Source organism: Grammomys surdaster, unplaced genomic scaffold, assembly GCF_004785775.1.
Source record: "Grammomys surdaster isolate TR1022 unplaced genomic scaffold, NIH_TR_1.0 194, whole genome shotgun sequence".
Lineage (NCBI taxonomy): Eukaryota > Metazoa > Chordata > Mammalia > Rodentia > Muridae > Grammomys > Grammomys surdaster.
The window spans coordinates 3,171,577-3,192,671 of record NW_021604639.1 but is presented as its reverse complement, the minus strand read 5'-3'; the positions used below and the strand labels follow the sequence as shown (position 1 = coordinate 3,192,671).

The 21,095-nt window shown below is 41.5% G+C and overlaps 1 protein-coding gene across 3 annotated transcripts in view; it reads right to left on the bottom strand.

The window, feature by feature from the left end:
- Positions 1–9,983, bottom strand: part of Tbce (tubulin folding cofactor E) — a 47,575-nt gene extending 37,592 nt beyond the window's left edge. For 2 of the 3 annotated variants that reach the window (XR_003711722.1, XM_028769803.1), the window contains exon 1: positions 9,881–9,983. The gene's annotated coding sequence lies outside the window, so the exon portion shown is untranslated. The remainder of the gene's footprint in view (positions 1–9,880) is intronic. The other variant, XR_003711723.1, reaches the window with a different exon arrangement.
- Positions 9,984–21,095: the final 11,112 nt, after the last annotated feature.

The window sequence follows — 21,095 nt, the reverse complement described above, 5'->3', positions numbered from 1 at the left end:
GTGTGTATATATAAAACCTAATTGCTGAGATGATCCAGGAAGCTTGCTGAAAATCAGTAACTTAAAGGTTAAAAGAAATATTGCTCACAGGATAAAAATTCTAACAAGATTTGAATAAAGAATATACAGTAAAATTATAAGTTAATTGTTATAAGAAAAAGAAAATAATGTATCTTTTAAACAAGTAGCTGGAGAGAAGTGAAAAGAGAAAAATTAATTAAAAAAAATCCAACCCCCCCAAAAGGCAAGTACTAAGTCCTTGGCTGAAGAGATGATTCTGTAGACAAAGTACTTGCCATGTAAACTTGTACACAAGATTTTGGATTCCCAGACCCAAGGCAAGTGTTGGGTTTGTGTGGCAGCCACTCATAATCCCAGTATCTTGGGAGGCAGAGAATAGATCCTTATAACAAGCCAGCTAGCTACGTTAACAGGAATTTGTGAGCTCCAGGTTCCACAAGAAATACTGTACTGACTCAATAAATATAAGAGAAATCAAGGAACATACCCAATAACTTCATGCCTCCACATGCATACATGTGCATCTGCACCACAAATATGCCCCACCCTGTACGCACAAACTTGCATATACTCACACAAATAAAGTACAAAGAAGTATTAGGCAGAAGCTGTAGGTCACTGGCAGACACTGTAAACATGTATTATGGTAGAAAAGCCTAAATACCTTCAATCCATAATTAAAACTGTCTACTAAAAGCCAGACACTTTTCTAGGTACTAAGGGCAGAGCAGAAAAATATCTGCCTTCTGGAAGCATCTATCCTTGTGGTGAGAAACACAATAAACCAGATAACTGGGTACATCACATGATAAGAAAGGGATAAACACAAGGACAAGAAGCACAGTGGCTCTGTTAAAGATGGAAGAAAGTTGGACAAGAAAGGTAGTATTCCAAAACGCAGCGGGAGAGGTAAGAGGCTGAACCACATGACCATACAGAAGACCATGCAGGCAGAGAAACTTGAGATCTGATTCTCTTAGAAGCTACAATGTGTTTGAGGGTAGATAATGAACAATTAAAAAGTTAGCAAGAGACAGATCAAGGATGATGCAGGCCCAGGTCATTTAGGACTCTGGGGACCACTTGAAAGACTTGTCTGCAAAGTGAAACCACAAAGAAAAGAGATTATCTTACTTTCTTAAAAAGATCCCTGTAGGTTCTGTGATGCTAACTGACAAGAAGAAAAAACTGTGACTAGTAGTTAGGGAACAGTAATCTTATGAGAGACAGCTTTTTTTTTTTTTTTTTTTTTTTTAACAGATTGAGTGTTGTTAAGAAAGGGCTTGAAGATCTGAACATATTTTGACTAGCTGATATGAACACATAAAAATGCTGAGTCATAATGACTCCAAAGGTTCGGCCTGAACAAATGTCTTAGTAGACAACTGTGATAAATACAATACTCCAGGAAGTCACAAGGCAAAGTCCCGCCAGACCCACAGGCCTATGTTCTAAGCTACTCTGGGACTGAGGTAGGAGAATCAAACATTAAAGGTCAGTACAGACAAGACCTTACCAGGGCTAGGGGTATAGTTTAGTGGTAGAGCACTAACCTAGTATAAGGGAGGCCCCAGGACAAAAGAAGAAAAAGAAGAATAAGAAGAGGAGGAAGAAGAGAAGGAAAAGGAGGAGGAAGAAGAGGAAGAGGAAGACAAGGCAGAAGAGGAGGAAGAGGAGGAGGAGGAGAAGAAGAAAACTAATAATTCTCTTTAGGAGTAATGGGAAGTGTACTAGTTCCAGCACCAAGTTGCTTTCTGTGGTCTCCTTTACCAAAGCAAGTCAAAAACCATTCTGATGAGACCGATGACACTGGTAACCAAAGCTGGAGTAGGTTTTGCTTCAACATCAAAAGAAGGCAACTTCTAAAGAATCTGATTCCTTTGCATTATAACCCAATTATGAACAAATAAAAAGTCCTCTTCATAGAACAACACAGAACACCACATTCCTTCTCAATGATGCACTGAAAATGAATCTGATTTATAAATGAGATGGATCAGGGTAGAGTGACTGATTCAGAAATCCTGCAGCATGTAATAAACAAGGAGGAAATGGTCTGGCATGACTGACTCCTATGATCTCAAGGCCATTGTGGAAGAAGGTTCTCTACATCAGGGCAGATTTGTATCAGTAACTTAACATTCTGAATATTTTTATAGATCCTAATAAAAACTATGATTTATAAAATTGTCTGCATGGGGGTGTGGTCGCCCAGATCTTTAACCCCAGAACTCTAGAGGCAGAGGCGGGAGGTTCTCTGTAAGTTTCAAGCCAATTTGGTCTACACACTGAGCTTCAAAACAGCCAGGACTACATAAAGACGACACAAAAACCAAACCAAGCCTGGGCGGTGGTGGCGCACGCCTTTAATCCCAGCACTTGGGAGGCAGAGGCAGGCAGATTTCTGAGTTCGAGGCCAGCCTGGTCTACTGAGTGAGTTCCAGGACAGCCAGGGCTACACAGAGAAACCCTGTCTCGAAAAACCAAAAAACAAACAAACAAACAAACCAAAAGTTCCAGATAGTAAGCTGTGTTTACAACAGCACCCATAACACGAGCACATAGAAAAATTAAAACTAGGGCTGGTGAGATGGTTAAGAGAACTAGCTGCTCGTCCAGCAAACCCAGGTTCAAAACCCTGCATTCACATGGCAGCTCACGACTATTTGTAACTCCAGTCTCAGGAGCTGAAATGCCCTGTTCTGATGTCCTGGTACACTGCATACATGTGGTGCACATACATACATCATATACAAAATACCCATACATATAAAATAAAAATTAATCTTAAAAAAAGAAAAATTAAAAGTAAGGACATAAAAAGATAGCAGATAACATCAATGGACAGTGGACCTGGCTAATTTTCACACCAGACAGGAGAGCAGTCTGGTCACTAGCACTTATAAACTCTGCTGTGTCAACAAGCCTGTTTCTTTGGGGATGGCTAAATTACACCCTAATTTTGGATTCAACTACAACTCACAGAACAATCCCCAAATGGTAGTAAACTCTTTGTAAAAAATGTTATTCTGAGGGTGTGATGACTCACAAATGTTATCTCAGTGCTCTTGAGGTTAAGGCTGGAGGATTGCTCAGGGGTTCAAGGTCACCCTGGGCTAAAATGTGAGCTCTGCTTCCAGCAGTGAATCCTTGTTTTAAAAATTAGTTAATTTATTTATTGCCAAGCATGCTAGCTATTGCACTGGGAGTCTAAAGCAAAGCAAAAGGGCTGACGCTAGTTCAAGGCCAGCCTCAGATATTTCCAAAATAGCCTTGGATTACAGAATGAGACCATCTCTCAATAAATAAATAAATAAATAAATAAATAAATAAATAAATAAAATTCTGAAATCTCGCCCAGAGAAAGCTGGTCTCCTAGGAGTGTTGTTACTTCTAAGTTCACAGGTGAGACAAACATTTGTGCTTCAAAAACTGCCCAAAGAGGAACCTGCCAGGAGATCACAGGGCTCAGGAACCTCGGAGCAACTGGAGACAGGATCCTTCTGGTCTCTATCTGCACCCCACAGTTAACCCAGTGGCACAGCTCTTTGTACCCAAATCCTGCCTGAAGAGAACTGGTCTCCCAGAAGTGCACCTAAGATCACAGGTTTATAGGAGGGACAGGCTCCAGTCAGAGACAGCAAGACCAAGTAACACCAGAGATAGCCAGATGGTAATAGGAAAAACGCAAGAATATAAGCAACAAAGATCAAGGGTACTAGGCATCACTAGAACCCAGTTCTCGAACTATGGCAAGTCCTGGATACCCCGACACACCAGAAAAGCAAGATTGTGATTTAAAAATCACTTCTCATGATGATGATAGAGGACTTGAAGAAGGACATAAATAACTCCCTTAAAAACATACAGGAGAACACAGGTAAACAGGTTCCCTTAAAGAGGAACACAAAAATCCCTTAAAGAATTATAGGAAAATACAAACAAACAGGTGAAGGAATTGAACAAAACCTTCCAGGATCTAAAAATGGAAGTAGAAACAATAAACAAATCACAAAGGGAGACAACCCTGGAGATAGAAAACCTAGGAAAGAGATCAGGAGACACAGATGCAAATATCACCACCAGAATACAAGAGATAGAAGAGAGAATCTCAGGAGCAGAAGATAGCAGAGAAAACAGTGAAATAACACAACAGTAAAAAAAAAAAAAAACTGCAAAATGTCGGGCAGTGGTGGCACATGCCTTTAATCCCAGCATTTGGGAGGCAGAGGCAGGTGGATTTCTGAGTTCGAGGCCAGCCTGGTCTACAGAGTGAGTTCCACGACAGCCCAGGCTACACAGAGAAACCCTGTCTCGGAAACAAAAAACAAAAACCAAACCAAAACAAAACAAAAAAAACCTGCAAAATGCAAAAAGCTTCTAACCCAAAACATCCAGGAAATCCAGGACACAATGAGAAGACCAAACCTAAGGATAATAGGTATAGAAGAGAGTGAAGACTCCCAACTTAAAGGGCCAGTAAAATATCTTCAACAAAATTATAGAAGAAATCTTCCCTAACCCAAAGAAAGAGATGCCCGTCAACATACAAGAAGCCAACAGAACTCCAAATAGATTGGACCAGAAAAGAAATTCCTTCCATCACATAATAATCAAAACACTAAATGCACAAAACAAAGAAAAAATATTAAGAGCAGTAAGAGAAAAAGGTCAAGTAACTTATAAAGGCAGACCTATAAGAATTACACCAGACTTCTCACCAGAGACTGTGAAAGCCAGAAGATCCTGGAAAGATGTCATACAGACCCTAAGAGAACACAAATGCCAGCCCAGGCTACTATACCCAGCAAGCCTCTTAATTACCATAGACAGAGAAACCAAGGTATTCCATGACAAAACCAAATTTAAACAGTATCTTTCCACAAATCCAGCCCTATAAAGGATAATAGATAGAAAACTCCAACACAAGGAGGGAAACTACACCCAAGAAAAAGCAAGAAATTAATCTTTCAACAAACCCAAAAGAAGACAGCCACACAAACATAATTCCACCTCTAACAACAAAAATAACAGAAAGCAACAATCACTTTCCCATAATATCTCTTAATATAAATGGACTCAATTCCCCAATAAAAAGACATAGACTAACAGACTGGATAGGAAAGCAGGATTTTGCTGCATAAAGGAAATGCACCTCAATGACAAAGACAGATACTACCTCAGAATAAAAGGCTGGAAAAAATTTTCCAAGCAAATGGTTCCAAGAAACAAGGTGGAGTAGCCATTCTAATATGGAATGAAATCGACTTTCAAACAAAAATTATCAAAAAAGGTAAGGAAGAATGTCTTATATTTGTGAAAGGAAAAATCTACCAAGATGAACTCTCAATTCTGAACATCTATGCTCCAAATGCAAGGGCACCCACTTTCATAAAAGAAACTTAACTAAAGCTCAAAGCACACATTGCACCTCACACCACATTAGTGGAAATTTTCAACACTCTGCTCTCATCAAAGGAAAGATCATGGAAGCAGAAATTAAACAGAGACACAGTGAAACTAACAGAAATTATAAACCAAATGGATTTAACAGATATCTATAGAACATTTCATCCTAAAACAAAAGAATATACCTTCTTCCCAGCATGTCACATTACCTTCTCCAAAAAACTGACCATATAATCCGTTACAAAAACAGGCCTCAACAGATACAAGAAGACTGAAATAATCCCATGAATCCTGTCAGACCATCACATACTAAGGCAGGTGGTCTTCAACAGGAACAAAAACAACAGAAAGCCTACATACACATGGAAGTTGAACAACTCTCTACTCAATGACAACTTGGTCATGGAAGAAATAAAGAAATTAAAGACTTTTTAGAATTCAATGAAAATGAAGGTACAATATACCCAAACTTGTGGGACACAATGAAAGTAGTGCTAAGAAGAAAACTCATAGCTCTGAGGGCCTCCAAAAAGAAACTGGAGAGAGCATATACTAGCAGCTTGACAGCATATCTGAAAGCTCTAGAACAAAAAGAAACAAATACACCCTAGAGGAGTAGATGGCAGGAAATTATTGAACTGTGGGCTGAAATTAACCAAGAAGAAATGAAGAGAACTATACAGAGAATCAACAAAACCAGGAGCTGGTTTGAGAAAATCAACAAGATAGATAAACCCTTAGACAGACTAACCAGAGAGCACAGAGACAGTATCCAAATTAACAAAATCAGAAATGAAAAGGAAAGACATAACAACAGAAACTGAGGAAATTAAAAAAAAAATCATCAGATCCTACTACAAAAGCCTATACTCAACAAAACTGGAAAATCTGGATGAAATGGACAGTTTTCTAGACAGATACGAGGCACTGAAGTTCAATCAGGATCAGGCAAACCATCTAAACAGTCTCATAACCCCTAAAGAAATAGAAGCAGTCATTAAAAGTCTCCCATCCAAAAAAAGCCCAGGACCAGATGCTTGTAGTGCAGAATTCTATCAGACCTTAAAAGAAGACCTAATACCAATACTCTTCAAACTATTCAAGAAAACAGAAAGAGAAGGAACACTACACAGTTCATTCTATGAGACCACAATTATGGCATACCTAAACCACACAAAGACCCAACAAAGAAAGAGAACTGCACACCAATTTTATTTATGAATATTGATGCAAAAATACTCAATAAAATTCTCACAAACCAAATCCAAGAACACATTAAAAATGATCATCAATCATGACCAAGTGGGCTTCATCCCAGCGATGCAGGGATGGTTCAATATTCAGAAATCCATCCATGTAATCCACTGTATAAACAAACTCAAAAGGAAAAAAAAAAACCACATGATCATCTCATTAGTGGCTGAGAAAGCATTTGACAAAATTCAACATCCCTTCATGGTAAAAGTCCTAGAAAGATCAGGAATTCAAGGCCCATACCTAAACATAGTAAAAGCAATATACAGCAGACCAGTAGCCAACATCAAACTACATTGAGAAAAACCTGAAGCAATCCCACTAAAACTAGGTACTAGACAAGGCTGCCCACTCTCTCCCTACATATTCAATACAGTAATAAAAGTTCTAGTGAGAGCAATTAGACAACAAAAGGAAATCAAAGGGATACAAACTGGAAAAAAGAAGTCAAAATATCACTATTTGCAGATGATATGATAGTATACTTAAGTGACCCCAAAACTTCCACCAGAGAACTCCTAAACCTGATAACTTCAGCAAAGTGGCTGGATATAAAATCAACTCAAACAAATCAGTAGTCTTCCTCTATTCAAAGGATAAACATGCTGAGAAAGAAATTAGGGAAATGACACCCTTCACAATAGTCACAGATAATATAAAATATCTTGGTATGACTCTAACCAAGCATGTAAAAGATCTGTATGATAAGAACTTCAAGTCTCTGAAGAAAGAAATCAAAGATCTCAGAAGATGAAAAGATCTCCTATGCTCATAGATTGGCAAGATTAATACAGTAAAAATGGCCATCTTGCCAAAAACAATCTACAGATTCAATACAATCCCCATCAAAATTCCAACACAATTCTTCATAGAGTTAGAATGAGCAATTCTCAAATTCATTTGGAATAACAAAAAAACCCAGGATAGTGAAAACTGTTCTCAACAAAAGAACTTCTGAGGGAATCACCATCCCTGAGTTTAAGCTGTACTACAGAGCAATAGTGATAAAAACTGCATGTATTGGTACAGAGACAGGCAGGAAGATCAATGGAATAGAACTGAAGAGCCAGAAATGAACCCACACACTTATGATCACTTGATCTTTGACAAAGGAGCTAAAACCATCCAGTGGACAAAAGACAGCATTTTCAACAAATGGTGCTGGTTCAACTGAACCAAATTGATCCATTCTTATCTCCTTATACAAAGCTCAAGTCCAAGTGGATCAAGGACCTCCACATAAAACCATATACTCTGAAACTTATAGAAGAGAAAGTGGGGAAGAGCCTCTCAAACACATGGGCACAGGGGAAAAGTTTCTGTACAGAATACTAATGGCTTATGTTTTAAGATCAACAATCGACAAAAGAGACCTCAAAATTGAAAAGCTTCTGTATGGAAAAGGACACTGTCAATAGGACAAAATGGCAACCAACAGATTGGGAAAAGATCTTTCCAATCCTACATCCTATAGAAGGCTAATATCCAATATATACAAAGAACTCAAGAAGTTAGACTCCAGACAAACAAAAAACCCTATTAAAAAATGGTGTACAAAGCTCAACAAAGAATTCTCAACTGAGGAAACTCAAATGGCCGAAAAGCACCTGAAGAAATGTTCAATATCCTTAGTCATCAGGCAAATGCAAATCAAAACAACCCTGAGATTCTACCTCACACCAGTCAGAATGGCTAAGAACAAAAACTCAGGTGACAGCAGATGCTGGTGAGGATGTGGAGAAAGAGGAACACTCCTCCATTGTTGGTGAGATTGCAAGCTGGTACACAACCACTGTGGAAATCAGTGTGGCGGTTCCTCAGAAAAATGGACATAGTACTACCTGAGGACCCAGCTATACCACTCCTGGGCATATACCCAGAAGATGCTCCAACATATAACAAGGACACATGCTCCACTATGTCCATAGCAGCCGTATTTATAATAGCCAGAAGCTGGAAACAACCCAGATGTCCCTTAACACAGGAATGGATACAGAAAAATGTGGTACATTTACATAATGGAGTACTACTTAGCTATGACCATGAAATTTTCAGGCAAATGGATAGAACTAGAAAATATCATCCTGAGTGAGGTAACCCAGCAACCCACAAAAGAACACACAAGGTATGCACACACTGGTAAGTGGATATTAGTCCAAAAGCTTGGAATACCCAAGATACAATTCACAGACCTCATGAAGCTCAAGAAGAAGGAAGATCAAAGTGTGGATGCTTCAGTCCTTCTTAGAAGGGGGAACAAAATACTCACAGGAGGAAATACGGAGACTAAGTGTGGTGCAGAGACTAAAGGAAAGACCATCCAGAGACTGTCTCACCTGGGGAATTTACCCCATAAAAAGAAACCAAACCCAGACACTATTGCTGATGACAAGAAGTGCTCGCTGACAGGAGCCTGATATAGCTGTCTCCTGAGGGGCTCTGCCAAAACTTGACAAATACAAAGGCGTATGTTCACAGCCAACCACTGGACTAAGCACGGGGTCCCCAGTGGAGGAGTTAGAGAAAGAACTGAAGGAGCTGAAGGGATTTGCAACCCATAGGAAGAACAACATCAACCAACCAGACTCCACCCCCAAGAGCTTCCAGGAACTAAACCATCAACCAAAGAGTACACATGGAGTGATCCATGACTTCAGTGGCATATGTGGCAGAGGATGGCCTTGTACGACATCAGTGGGAGGAGAGGCCCTTGGTCCTGGGAAGGCTGGATGCCCCAGTGTAGGGCAATGCCAGTGTAGGAAGGCTGGAGTAGGTGGGTGGGTGGGTGAGCAGAAGCAGAGAGAGGGAGGATGTGATAGGGAGTTTCCAGAAACCGGGAAAGGGGATAACATTTGAAATGTAAATAATATATCCAATTAAAAAAAAAAGGAAAAAAATTTGAATACTCCCCTCTGCCCGCCCACCACCCTCCACTACTGCTGTCCACCATAAACGTCAAAAGAGAGCGCTTTCCTCTACACTGACAGCCTGGCAGCATCACTTGAGACCCAAGCCCAAAGCTGACAGAAAAAGGGGGGGGGGGGGCTCCTGGCGCAGGCGTACTAGCCTTCCGCCGGGTCAGCCCACAGCACCGCTCAGCCGACGCGAGAGAAGTCTCGGAGCAGAAGGAACACTGAGGCAACCCAGCCCCATTGGGCAGCTCGCCACCTCAGCTCCACGACCTTACGGAACTCACCTTCCCTTAGCCGGTGTGTGAACACCCAGAGACCCTCACGCACCCTCTGCGATGAAGCTTTCGGCCCTAGGCGGAAGTATCTCTAGACCGGAAGTCCCACCTCTGCAGAGGAAGTGATGAAAAACAGTTTAGCCCATCCAAAGCCAACCCTATTGTTGCGATGTGTTGTTATGGGGGATGCTGAAACTGCAACTCTGGAGGACCACGGGATCAGCCGAATTTGCGTACTCTAGTTGATCTGGACAGCCAAAACGAGAGCTAAAAGTTCATAGCTGGGCGTGATGGCTCATGCCTACTACAGTCAGCACTGGGAAGGTTGAGGCAAGATTGAGACCGGCGGGAGGAGCGGACCCTATATAAAAAACATGCTTATGGGTAGGGAGTTTATATCTACGTGGAAAGGTGTAGTGTTGATCCCTCCTGAACTGGAAAGAAAAAGTTAAACAGCTAAGGCATAAGGGAGAATCAGAGTAGACGCGATGTTTTAAATTAAAGTCATCACTGTACATAAAAAATTCCAATGAATCGGGGTTTTTGGTGATGTTTTGATTTGTTTTTAGATGTTAAAAGCCGGTAACTATTTCATTGAAAACAAATGTAAGATGCTATGTACATAAGCATATAGCACTATGACCTCTCACGGGTTCCATATACCTGATGCTGGGCAGAAACTTAAGTGAGAGAGCTCTGGCTTTGCTGGATCTAAGACAGTCTGACCATACATCACCACGAAAACGATAATAAAAGAGTGCTGTAATTCAACCTAGGAGGAACTGCACAACATTACTGAAAAGACATAATTCATGACAAATCTGTTTTATTGCTCAGCAGTGAGAGATTCACCCTGTAGTGAATCTACTATCAATGATTAATGAGAGATAAAATAAGCTTCCAGAACCTTTCCTGTTACGTATCAGTAGGGGTAGAACATCTCACTCTTGTCTGGAGGATCTAAGCTACTAGGGCATTTGGCAATTCTCCACTAGAAATATAGAACTTCGGATGAGAACTTTTTCAAGGACAACATTTCACAAAGGTGGTGCCGCTGATTGTTTTGAGACAACGTCTCATGTGTCCTAGGCTGGCCTCAAAACTTGCCAAAGTAAAGATTGGTCTTGAACTCCTGAATATCTTGCCTCCATCTACCAAGTGCTAAAATCACAGGCTTGGACCCCATCTATTTTAACTTCCTGCTTTTCAAGGAATTGTTGATACAAAACACGTGCTAGAAAAGAGATAGGTTATTCTGAACCAAATTCAAGTGACCTTGACCCAGAAACACTGAGTTTACCTTGAATGACTGTTACTGTCGAAGAGATTATTTGAATTTTTATAGTTTCACACAAGAACATGTTCAAAATAAGTTGATGGAAACAAAGTGTAGCAGATTACAGCAAAATAGGTCAGTCACTTCAGGTTTCAGATATTAAATCAAATTAGCATCAAACTCTCAACAATTTCTCTGCCTCTACCTCCCAGGTAATAGGATTACAGTTGTGAGCCACAACACCTAGCCAAAATTTGATCTCAGTTACTGTTTGCAAAAGTTTTAAAATTGTGCAAATGTAAGTATACTGTTCTTCTCAGGTGGAGGTGAACAAACATGGCTGTTTGACACCACAAAAGACACTATAAAGATCTATTATTGAAAAAATAAACTAGCCGGGCAGTGGTGGCGCACGCCTTTAATCCCAGCACTTGGGAGGCAGAGGCAGGCGGATTTCTGAGTTTGAGACCAGCCTGGTCTACCGAGTGAGTTCCAGGACAGCCAGGGCTACACAGAGAAACCCTGTCTTGAAAAAACAAAAAAACAAAAAACAAAAAAAAAACAAAAAAGAAAGAAAGAAAGAAAAAAAAGAAACTGAAATTAGAGGATTATTAGCTGTGTAAAGACTTGGGCAGTACTCAAAATCTTGTATAAATCTCCACCTTTTCTTGCTTCGGGTTTCCTGTATTAGGATGTAACGAAGACAACTGCAAGAGCTCATACACCCGTTTTAAGGTATTCTTATATAGTACGTTTTATTTCCCAGGAAATCTGATCCTGGAGGGACTGCTTTATATTTGGTTCTGGTCTGTTTTTATTTATTGATATTTCAAGAGGGTGGCTGTTCTTATTTACCCCGTTGAAGAAATTTCCCATAGTTTCGACAGTATCTGTGAAAGGAGTCTTCCCCTGTGGAGTCCTTCTTGCCTCATTTTTGCAAGAATAGAAAAGATGAGTGATTGGAGGTTTTCTATATCTCATGTTCAAGATCATTGCTCTTTGAAAAGAAGGACACAGAAGCCTGGAGTGCTTCCAAAGCCATGTCCCAATAAGCAAACAGGGTGCTGTATGCCTTTAGGAAAATATAATATCCCAGAGGTTTGGTAATTGAAATTGTTTGGGATTTGTCTTGAAGGAAAGTTAGAGATTCCCAATACTTGCCTTGTGGCATACCCCTTTAACTTCCAGGACTCAGGAAGGGAGGCAGAAGTAGGCAGATCTCTGTGAATTAGAGGACACCCTGGCTCACATAGCAAGTTCCAGGCCATACAGGCCACATGGTGGGATCCTGTCTCCAAAAAGGAGAGGAGAGGAGCAGGAGGGAGAGAAGGGGAAAAGGAAAGAAAGGGAAAGGAAAAGAAATTTTATTCATCATTCAGCTTTATTTTGGGGTGGAATTTTTTTTAATGTGATGGGAGTTTTAAAAGCATACTATCAATATCTGTGAGGGTCTTTGCCTCCCTTGGTTAACAGTTATCTCTATTTTCCTAAGGTATTAGTAGGAAGAAAAGGAACATTCTGTATTCTCTTGAGGAAGTTCTGTGCTAGCCTTGACTTCCATCCAAGGACTTTTGTCCCATATGAAAACTACACACATGTATTTTTGTTGTATTTGTTTTTTTATTGGTTATTTTATTTATTTACATTTCAAATGTTATCCCCTTTTCCAGTTTCCCCTCTGCAAACCCCCTACCCCATTCCCCCTCCCCCTGCTTCTGTGGGGGTGCTCCCCCACCCACCCACCCACTCCCACCTCACTGCCCTAGTATTCCCCTACACTGGGGCATCAAACCTTCACAGGACCAAGGGCCTCCCCTGCCATTGATGCTAGATAAGGCCATCCTCTGCTACATATGCAGCTAGAGCTTCATGGTCCCTTCATGTGTACTCTTTGGTTGGTGGTTTAGTCCCTGGGAGCTCTGGTGAATCTGGTTGGTTGATATCGTTGTTCATCCTTTGGGGTTGCAAACCTCTTCAGCTCCTTCAGTCCTTCCCCTAGCTCCTCCATTGGGGTCCCAATGTTCAGTCCAATGGTTGGTTGCAAGCGTCTTCATCTGTATTGGTCAGGCTCTGGCAGAGCCTCTTGGGAGACAGCTATATTAAGTTCCTGTCAGCAAGCACTTCTTGGCATCAGTTATAGTGTCTGCATTTGGTGTCTGCATATGGGATGGATCCCTAGGTGAGATGGTCTCTGGATGACCTTTCCTTCAGTCTCTGCTCCACTCTTTGTCCCTGTATTTCCTTTAGACAGAAGCAATTTTGGGTTAAACATTTGGAGATGGGTGGGTAGCCTCATTCCTTACCCCTGGGCCATACCTAACATCTGGATATGGTCTGTACAGGTTTTCTCTCCCCCTTTTTAGGTATTTTAGCTAACATCATCCCCATTGGGTCCTGAGAGCCTCTTGCTTCCTGCCATCTGGGACTTTCTGGTGGCTACCCAAGTTCCCCATCCCCCATTGCTACACACCTCCTCAATTTTCTGATGCTCTGTACATCCCCCCATCTCCTCCCATACCTGATTCTGCCTCTTTCCCCCCTTCCCCTCCTGCATTCCTCCCAAGTCACTCCCACCCTCTACCTTGTATGATTATTTTGTTCCCCCTTCTAAGTAGGACTGAAGCATCCACACTTTGACTTTCCTTCTTCTTGAGCTTCATATGGTCTGTGAGTTGTGAGTTTTCTGAGCTTTTTGCCTAGTATCCACTTATCAATGAGTTCATTAAATTCTAAAAAGTCTTTAATTTCTTTATTTCTTCTCTGACCAACTTATCATTGAGTAGAGTTGTTCAGCTTTCACGTCTATGTGGGCTTTCTATTGTTTTGTTGCTATTGAAGACCAGCCTTAGTGATCATCTGATAGGATGCATGGGATTATTTCAATCTTCTTGTATCTGTTGAGGCTTGTTTTTGACCAATTATATGGTCAGTTTTGGAGAAGGCATCATGAGGTGCTGAGAAGAAGGTATATTCTTTTTTTTTTTTCTGGATGAAATGTTCTATAGGTATCTGTTAAATCCACTTGGTTCATAACTTCTGCTAGTTTCACTGTGTCTCTGTATAGTTTGTTTCTATGATCTGTCCATTGGTGAGAGTAGTGTGTTTCAGTCTCCCACTGTTATGGTGAGAGGTTCTATGTGTGTTTTGAGCTTTGTAAAGTTTCTTTTATGAATGTGGGTGCTCTTGCATTCAGGGCATAGATGTTCCAAATTGAGTTCTCTTGGTAGATTTTTTTTCTTTGATGAGTATGATGCGTCCTTCCTTATCTTTTTTTTTTTTTTGATAACTTTTGGTTGAAAGTCGATTTCATTCTATATTAGGATGGCTGCTCCACCTTGTTTCTTGGGAACATTTGCTTGGAAATGTTTTTTTTTCTAGCCTTTTATCCTGAAGTAGTATCTGTCTGTCACTGAGGTGCATTTCCTGTATGCAGCAAAATGCTGGGACCTCTTTACCTATCCAGTCTGTTAGCCTGTGTCTTTTTATTGGGGAATTGAGTCCACTGATATTAAGAGATATTAAGGACCAGTGATTGTTGCTTCCTGTTATTTTTGTTGTTAGCATTGGAATTATTTTTGCGTAGCTATCTTCTTTTGGGTTTGTTGAAAGATTAATTTCTTGCTTTTTCTTGGGTGTAGTTTCCCTCCTTGCATTGGAGTTTTTTCCTTTGTAGAGCTGGATTTGTGGAAAGATATTGGTTTTGTCATGGGATATCTTGTTTTCTCTGTCTATGTTAATTGAGAATTTTGCTGAGTATAGTAGCCTGAGCTGGCATTTGTGTTCTCTTAGGGTCTGCATGACACCTGTCCAAGATCTGGTGTTTAGTGTCTCCATTGAGAAGTGTGATGTAATTCTTTTTTTTTTTGAGGCAGGGTTTCTCTGTGTAGCTCTGGCTGTCCTGGAACTCACTCTGTAGACCAGGCTGGCCTTGAACTCTTGAACTCAGAAATCTGCCTGCCTTTGCCTCCCAAGTGCTGAGATTAAAGGCGTGCACCACCACTGCCCGGCCTGATGTAATTCTGAGAAGTCTGCCTTTATATGTTACTTGACCTTTTTCCCTTACTGCCTTTAATATTCTTTCTGTTTTGTGAATTTGGTGTTTTGATTATTATGTGATGGGAGGAATTTATTTTCTGGTCCAGTCTATTTGGAGTTTTTTAGGCTTCTTTTATGTTTATGGGCATCTCTTTCTTTAGGTTAGGGAAGCTTTCTTCTATAATTTTGTTGTAGGTATTTACTGGCCCTTTAAGTTTGGAATCTTTGTTCTCTTCTATACCTATTATCCTTAGGTTTGGTCTTCTTATTGTGTCCTGGATTTCCTGGAGGTTTTGGGTTAGGAGTTTTTTGCATTTTCATTTTCTTTGTTGTGTCAATGTTTTCTCTGCTATCTTCTGCTCCCGAGATTCTCTCTTCTATCTCTTGTATTCTGTTGGTGATGCTTGCGTCTATGACTCCTGATCTCTTTCCTAGGTTTTCTATCTCCAGGGTTGTCTCCCTTTGTGATTTGTTTATTGTTTCCATTTCCATTTTTAGATCCTGGAAGGTTTTGTTCAATTCCTTCACCTGTTTGGTTGTGTTTTCTTGTAATTCTTTAATGGATTTTTGTGTTTTGTCTTTAAGGGCTTCTACCTGTTTACCTGTTTTCTCCTGCATGTTTTTAAGGGAGTTATTTATGTCCTCCTTCAAGTCCTCTATCAATGCTCATGAGAAGTGAATTTGAATCAGAGTCTTGCTGTTCTGGTGTGTTGGGTTATCCAGGGCTTAATGTGGTAGGAGAACTGGGTTCTGATGATGCCACGTAGCCTTGGTTTCTGTTGCTTATGTTCTTGTGCTTGCCTCTGGCCATCTAGTTCTCTCTGAAGTTAGCTGGTCTTGCTGTCTCTCACTGTAGCTTATCCCTCCTGTGAGCCTGTGATTTTATGTTTGTCATTCCTGAGAGACCAGCTCCTTCTGGGTGGTATTGGGGTGGGGAGAACTGTGGCACACGGTCAGCTCTGGGACACAGGTAGAAGCTGGAAGGATTCTGTCCCCAGCTCCTCCATATTTCCTGTGTTGTTGTATTTGTTTTATAATCTCTTTTGAAATTGCTTTTTACACTAGGAAAAAGATAGATTCAAAAGATGGGCAAGAAGGAAAAAATAAAAAAATCTGGATCTTGCTCATCTCCTTGTCTGGGAGCTTAGCTGTTTATGCTCAAATTTATAATTTTGAGAGCAGTATCTGTTTCCTTTTTCTAAAAAAAAAATAAATTAATTAAGACAGTTTTACCAGAATACAGCTCAGTTGGAATGATGTTTGTGTGCCATACATAGGGCCTTGTGTTTGATTCCCAGTACTGCATAAGTTGATGTAGTGCCATGCACCTATATTTCCCAGCACCTGGGAGGTGGAGGCACTAGAACAAGGAGTTCAGGTCTTGACCATATATTTAGTTTAAGGCCAACCTGGGCTTTCTTTAAAAAAAAAAAAAAAAGGAAGAAATGAAGGAAGGAAGAAAGAGAAAGAAAGGAGAAATAGGAGGGAACATTAGACACAAAAGAAGAGGGAAGAGGTAAAGAAAAATGAGTGCAAGACGGTTAACAAAAATTAGATCCAACCTACAAATTTCCTATCTGTCAACATCTCAACTTTAGTGTGGTTTCCAGTAATGCTTTTGCAGAACATGACAGTTCACAGCCATCTGTATTTCCAGTTCCTGAAGGTCAGATGTCTTTTGTTCTCTACCATTTCTTTCCCTCCCCCCCCGCCAACCTCGTGGCTCCTGGGGACTCCTCCAGTGAAGGGGAAGCCCCTTGTTTGTTGTCAAAACTGTTGATAGAAAACACAGTTCTTGCTCCAAAGAAATGTAACAATTTATTATAAGTATGAATGGCCATAATCTGAGAACATGAATTCACATTACCTTGACTTATGCCTGACTGTGAGATGCTACATCAACTTTTATAGTTACAGAACAAATAAAGATCATAAATTAATACATTTACCAAATATTTTGGTGGGGACATTGGACAGCTAGGTCACAGTAGAAGAGAGGGGTCTCATTTATAGATTTCAAATGCTGTCTTTTTTTTTTTTTTTTTTTGGTCTGTTTTGAGACAAGGTATCTCTATTTAGTTCTGGATGTCCTGGAACTCACTGTAGACTAGGCTGGCCATGAACTCAGACATCCTCCTGCCTGTGCCTTCAGCATGCTGGGATTATACACATGTGCTACCATGCCCAGCTCATTTTAAAAATTTTTTTTAAAGATTTATTTATTCATTTAATTTATGGGTACACTTTTGATGTCTTCAGACACACCAGAAGAGGGCATCCGATCCCATTACAGATGGTTGTGAGCCACCATGTGGTTGCTGGGAATTGAACTCATGACCTCTGGAAGAGCAGTCAGTGCTCTTAACCGCTGAGCCATCTCTCCAGCCCTCATTTTAAAATTTTATTTGCCCAGACCGCCTTCTACTGCCCACCCTTTCCAGGTATCCCTCTTTTAAAAAAAAAAAAAATTAAAACATTTAAAAAATGTTGTGTGTATTGGTATTTTGCCTGCTTGAATGTTTGCGCACCCCTTGTCTGCCTGGTGCTCCCAGGCCATAAGCCAGCCTGGGTCTAGAACCTCCGGACCAAGAGTCACAGAGGGTCATGAGCTGTGATACGGGTGCTGGGAATCAAACATGGGTCATTTGGAAGAGCAGCAACTGCTCTTCAGTGCTGAGCCACCTTTACCCACAGATGTTATCTTTAGCTTAGGGATTGGTAGAAGCTAATGATCTGCTAAGTTTAACAGTACATTCCAGGGCTTTACCTAATAGTAACCAAAATGTTAAGTCAGAGATAGCAAATGGCTATCAAAAGGGATGAGAAGGCCATAATTGGTGTAGGTTTGTATCTTCTCAGAAGATTGATGCTAGAAGATAAAAAGTTCAAGGGCACCCTGGAAAATTCAATGAAGCATATCTCAAAATAAAATGTAAAATGAAGGCTGTGGATACACTTCAGTGGCAGAATGCGTGCTCAGAAAGCATGAGGCTATAGGTTCAATCAGTCCTCAGTGCTACAACAAAGAGGCAGAAACTAAAGATACCTGACATAATGTAGGTTTCAATCTACAACATCCACAGGCCTTCCAGTCAATAAGTCAGTCAGTGTGCAAGGCCGTCACTACCAGTGTGGCTTCCACAGAGCATGTTAGTTCAGATTGCAGACCTTCATTTAACTTTTGCTTACATCCCACCAAATTCCTGTTTCTTCTCTGTCATCTAACCACCACCACCTGCCAGAGCTAGGGATGAAGTCCAGGGCCTTGGGAAGGCTGGGCAAGGGCTCAGCTGCTGCCAGAACACGCACTTTTACATTTTGGATTCATTTGGTTCTGCTAGCTATGGTGTCCAACTTTAAAATATTCTCTCTCTCTCTCTCTCTCTCTCTCTCTCTCTCTCTCTCTCTCTCTCTCTCAGTCATTTCAATATGTGGTGACTGGGGAATCTTAGGTTCTCAGGATTGTCAATAAGCACCTTTACCTGCAAAGCCATTTCACTCAACTCACTGAACCCACACCTTGAATCTCTCTCTCTCTCTCCCTCCCTCCCTCCCCCCTCCCCACCCATCCCCCCTCTCTCAACATTTCCCCACCTCTCTGGATTGCCTTCCCCCCCTCTATCCTTCCAAAGTCATATGCTCAGCTATCACCAGAACATTAAGGTGGTTATTCAGTTTTCATGGCCCTGTATTTTTCCATGTCAGACTCACAGGGATAAGTTTGTTTTAAATAATGTTTAAAACATGGCTGGGGGGAGCTCAAATTTAAAAAAGAGAAAATCTTTACAGAAGATCCATTTTGAGTCCCGTCATTCCCTCATTTCCTCAATATTTAATGAGAGGTAGTTCAGCACCAGGCTATATTTAGGCCATGGAGACCTAGCAATGAAAAAGAAATCCAGTCCTGGAGAAATTTGTGCTTTGTATGGGGGTGGGGGTTGGGGGGGAAGAGGCTGGAGAGCCAGCTTAGAAAGTAAAATGCTTGAGGACAAGAGTTCAGATACCAAGTACTCACAGAAAAACTAGGTGTGCTATCCATATCTGTGACTCTAGAACTGGGGGAGTGGAGTCTGGGGGATCCCCAGAGCTTCATAGCCTGTGAGTCTAGCAAATCAGTGTGATCGCGATCAGTGAGAACCTTGTCTCTCACTTCAGATAGGCTAAGAAGGAGATCTGGAGAGATGGATTGGCTATTAAGAGCACTTGGTACTCTTGCAGAAGACCCAGGTTCAACTCCCATCACCTACATGGAAAGTCTCCAGCATCAGCAACTCCAGTTCCAAAAGGTTGATCTGACACACTCTTCTGAACTCTGGAGGCACAAAATATGTTTGTGGTGCACATCATACTTGTGGGCAAAACACCTACACATAAAATCAAATAGATAGAAAAGAATAACATCAGGTGCAAGGGCTGGGGCTGTAACTCAAGAGGAATAGTCCTAGGTTTGCATGTGTGAGTCTTTAGGTTTAATCCTTAGAACTGTCAAAAATGATGATGATGATGATGTGGTGGTGGTGGTGGTTGTGATGTGGAGAACAGTAGAGGAAAGATACCCTTGGCATGACACACACACACATGCATACTCACACACAAATGTCCCCATACAAATAGGTGCGCGCGCGTGCGCACACACACACACACACACACACACACACACACACACAAATAACTAGGGCTGGGTCTGCAGTTAGCAGAATGGTTAACATACACAAAATTGTGGGTTAGGTCCCCAGCACTATATAAAACAGGTGTGGTCCTGTACACCTGTCATCCTATGACTCAAGGTAGAAGCAGGAAAATCAAAAGTTCAAGGTATAAAGCCCTCCAGGCTGGAGGGCCTCAGGCCACACCCTACAGAAAAAGAAAAGCCCAAGATCAGGCCACAAAATCCCACAAATTCCAGGCCATCCTGGAAAGCACTACCCCCCAGCCCACCCCCCAAATAAAACCCTATATAAAAGCTGCCTTCTGCTCAGTTCTTCACTTCTCTCTTGAGCAGTCAGTCATCGTCTTGTGTCTTTCCCATTAAATCTCTGTGTGAGGTTTGTTGTGTGTTGTGACTTTATGGTATTCCTTGGCTCTTGACTGCCAGGATACCTTTCCCCTCAGAGCTGTACCAGGTACCATATTCGGAAAGGCTCCCCTGGTGCCTGGGCTCCCTTTTGGGGTCTAAGCTTCACTGGGATCTTATCTTTCATCTCCTGTAACAAACTCACCTTCTAGCTCACTGATTGCTTGACACCCCCATCCACCAGTGACAGTTGGGTAAGTTCCCCCTTTGGTTAGTTTAAACACTTGCCTGAGCCAGAAGAAGAGACTATTGGGTGTCTGGCACCCCTCTGGTACTCTTGGGGGCAGAGGTACCCCAGTCATGGTCTTTAGGTCTGTAGTAGGCCCTCTTCACCTAACCCCTGAACCTCCCAAACCCCCAGTTGGAATCTTGCAGTTTTCTTAGGCACCACCCAGCTATTGTGTCCCTTCCTGCCTTTTTCTCCTGCTTTCCCCTTGGTTCTGCCCATAGTCCCACAGCTCCTCTAGGCCCTAGTGGCTTTTGTAGCTCCATTTCCCAACTCTTCCCTTTGTAAGAGAAACTCCTCCTAAAGCTTGGTTTTTGTCCTCACCTTCTGGCCTCCACCACCGCCCCCCCAACCCACCCCACGGTACAAGGTGCTAAGCAAGGCTAACTTGCTGACTCTCGTTGAGTGTGGTGACTGCACACTGACCTACTTGTGTCTTCCTCCAGTACTCCCTGAATCCTGGGAACACAAGCAACTATAGGAAGTGGTGACATGGCTATCTCTGGAACACAGCTTCTTTGTGCTTTCAGAAAACACTTCCCAGAATATTTCATCTCAATGATGCTAGTCTCTTCTTAACCACTACTTATTTCTTAGCCCCAGCTAACCAGCA